Genomic DNA, 3,303 nt, shown 5'->3' with positions numbered 1-3,303 from the left:
GAACAAGGAGGCGGAGACGCCATAATTAGCCAGATCACCGGGGGTGGCGCTGGGAATGCTAGGGCAGAGGCAGAACCTCCTGGAGTTCCCAGGATGGAGATCAGCCCTGGTGAAGAAGGGAGGGGTTTGCCAACGCTTCCTGAAAGGAACTGTCAGAAACCAAGAAACAGGAGGGCATAGTGGCCAGGGCACAGCTTGGGCAGAGCCATGGAAGAGCAGGGAGCTGACATTTGTGAAGCTCTCCTAGGAGTCTGGCTTAAGAGACATTCTCATTTATGCCACACACCCCGGGAGGTGGAGGGGAGGAAATGATCACCCAGAAGGCTCAGGAGACATCCCCAAGGTCACATGGCTGGGAAGTTGAAGAGCCTGGATGTGAACTCTGGGATCAGACTCTAGACCTTCACTGTCCACCGCGGTGGCCCCGAGCCACTGTGGCTGTTGGACACCTGAATAGCAACTAGTCCAAACTGACGTGTGCTGTAAATGTAAAACATGCTGAGTTTCGAAACTCAGTATGAAAAGTAGGCGAACTATCCCATGGGTAGCTTTTATATTGATTACATGTTGAATTATGTTGGATATATTGAGTGGAATAAAATACATTATTAATTCACTTCACCTATTCTTTTTACTTTTTTAATGTGGCTACTAGAAAATTTTAAATTATATCCGTGGCTTGCATTTATATCCCTTTTGGACAGAGCTGGTCTATACCATGAAAACAGAAATGCACAGGACAGATTTAAAGGAAGAGAGTGGGAACTCACCCATTTTTTGATGGGGGAGGCAGGGCCAGATGGTGAGGTTCTCAGGGATCAGGTGGGCACAAATATCAAAGATGACTGAGCAGTGGACTGTCTGCCTCCCCTCCTCTGTCCCAGCTGGACAGCCAGCAACAGGTGGACTGGGACCAGGGATGACCATTCCCCTGCGGTCCCCCCAGTCTCCCAAGATACATCAAGCCATAGTAGTTGCCATAGAGACAGTAAATCTTCCTGAAAACTGAACTTGGCAGCAAGGTGGGGGTGGTAGGAGAATCTACCATAAAGAGAGAGGGAGGGAGCCAGGCTTATCCGGAGAGGAAATCTGTGTATGCTGTGTGTTGGGGGCAGGGTGGTGCATGAGCTCCCACCCTGGAGGGACAGGGAGGGATGCACAGCTCAGGCGGTGTTTGCACAGAGCTTTCCGGGCCTTCCTCCCTACTGCCCCACCCCCCCTTACCAATTCACCAGAAATTTCCTATCTTGTTCTCGCATTCTGACTCTGGGACGCAAGTGGGGGTGGGGGCAGATAAGCACCAGCCCTCCCTGATCCCACTGTCACACCTCAGCCCCTAGCAGCGTCGGTTTCCCTAAGAATATCAGAGGGGGTGGTCAGGGGCATGAAAAAACAAATTGGAGTGTGTTACAGCACTAGAAGCAGGCCATTCATTGCCCAGCTGAGAGGGTGGGAAACAGGCAGATCGAACACCAGCTTTGTCGCGCACTCTCCGGGCCATCTTGGACAAGGGCCTCGGTTTGCCAATCTACGGACAGAAGTCGATGTTGCACTAACTACAGGCCCCCCCGTGTTCTCTGACTTCTCCCCACTTTAGGGTGGCACCTAAGCTCCCAGGTCCCAGGCAGCATGGCACATGTGTGTGCCATGGGGCTGGTGCACAGGGGCTGGTGCACTTGGGCGGTGCTGGGTACTCCTGCTCACCAGGCCGAAGTAAGAGCCCCTTGAGCTCGACCCTGGTACTGGTGCCACTGGTACCCACTTCCAACACCCCGCAGGGAGGGTCAGAGAGATAAAGGGTTTTGAAAGTGGGAGTGGGGGAAGGCGGAAGCCTCTGCTCTCCCATCAGAGTTCCTCCTTCCACTTGACACAAAAGCCCATTCAACAGAGGGGGAGACTTGAGTCCTAGGGAAGGGCACCCAGGTGGCATATGTTTTATGGCTTAAGCCAGAGCTTGCCTCTCTCCATGGGTACAAAGTTAGTTCTCTTTCGAGTCTGTCCAAAATTCCTCCATCTTTTTTTTTTTTCTCTAGTTCCAGATTTTACTAAGCTATGGTTAGGCCAGCACGCCAGGATGTCAGGTATCCAGTCACTGCTCTCCCATGGCAGAGAGCCCCCATGTGCTAGCCTGGCCAAAGTCTCTTCCTCTCAAGGCTGCACCCTTCCCACCGAGGGGCAGCTCAATTTAGGGAAAACCCCTGTTCACAGGCACCACCACCCCCACGCCCCCCACCCCAGAACTATGGGAGGGGAGCGAGGAGACTGGAATCCCAGAACGCCCTTCCATCCCCAAAGGGCCTGAAGACCAACCACCTTACAAACGGGGAAACAGACCCAAACATAGGCTAAGACCGGCCCAAGGTCACACACCAAGCACAAGGGAGAAAATCCGGGGCTAGAACTCAGTTATTCTATCTACCTCTAGCCCCTCCCCAAGGCTGATTCCCGGAGATGCTCACAGAGGATGAGGCAGCCCCAGTGGCCGGCGCCCTACCCCAGGCCCCAAGCGACACAGAACAGGGGGAGGCGTCTTCGGGCCTCTAGCCAGGGCCAGCTGCAAACCGCATCCTGGGTCCCCAGGCGCCGCGGACCCGCCCCGCCCCTCCCTCCGCTCCCCGCAGTCCCAAGCCTTTGTCAGCCACGCGCTCACACGCTCACACACACATCCGCGCCGCCCGCGAGCACACACTTGGTTTCCCCTGGCACACACCCGCAAGGGGTGCGCGCGCTCGCCGCACGCACGCAGGGGAGTGGAGACGGCGGAGGAAGGAAGGAACTGACCGGCTACGGACCGACAGACAGCCTGGGCTGGGGGAAGGGGAGGAGAGGCCCGGGAACCTGAGGCTGGGGCGGATGGGGGCGCGGAGGTCAGAACGCAGAGAGACGCAAAGGAGACTCTCTCGTAGAAGAGGACAACGGATAGGACGTCAAGGGCTGGCGAGGACGCGCGGGCTACTCCAGGGGTGGGGACTCCCCCAACCCCAGGCCCGGGGGTACGGGGGCCGGTCCCTGGATTGGACCAGTAGATCTCAGGGCATCACTTGCCCAGTCGTGCCTGAACGGAGGGCCCTTAGGGACCCCACGAAAGGCTTGGATATAGGGGGCCTGGGACCGAAGGCTCCCCGAGGTACCTCGAGGCAGAGGGTCCTGGTTCTTGGGCTGGGTGGGGCACTCGCTCACCTGCTACGGTGTACCTGTCCAGGTAGTTGAGCACGTTGCCCAAGCTGAGGATGGCAGCGGCTGCCCCCCGCCCGCGGCCCAAGCTGGCTGGTTTGGGCTGCTGAGCGCCGAGGCCCTTGGCAG

The 3,303-nt window shown here is 57.1% G+C and overlaps 1 protein-coding gene across 12 annotated transcripts in view; it reads right to left on the bottom strand.

Annotated features, from left to right (window-relative positions):
* The window catches only part of SPNS2 (SPNS lysolipid transporter 2, sphingosine-1-phosphate), an 89,772-nt gene that overhangs the window by 31,984 nt on the left and 54,485 nt on the right, over positions 1 to 3,303 (bottom strand). The window contains exon 1 of one of the 12 annotated variants that reach the window (XM_024736300.1): positions 3,181 to 3,297. The exons of the other annotated variants lie outside the window; for them this stretch is intronic. The gene's annotated coding sequence lies outside the window, so the exon portion shown is untranslated. Of the gene's footprint in view, positions 1 to 3,180; positions 3,298 to 3,303 lie in introns of those variants that run through there. 12 annotated transcript variants of the gene reach the window in all.

This window comes from Neophocaena asiaeorientalis, unplaced genomic scaffold (assembly GCF_003031525.2).
Source record: "Neophocaena asiaeorientalis asiaeorientalis breed wild unplaced genomic scaffold, Neophocaena_asiaeorientalis_V1.1 scaffold129, whole genome shotgun sequence".
In the NCBI taxonomy this organism is placed as follows: Eukaryota; Metazoa; Chordata; class Mammalia; order Artiodactyla; family Phocoenidae; genus Neophocaena; species Neophocaena asiaeorientalis.
The sequence above is the reverse complement of the archived record's forward strand: the minus strand, read 5'-3'. Positions and strand labels throughout refer to the sequence as shown.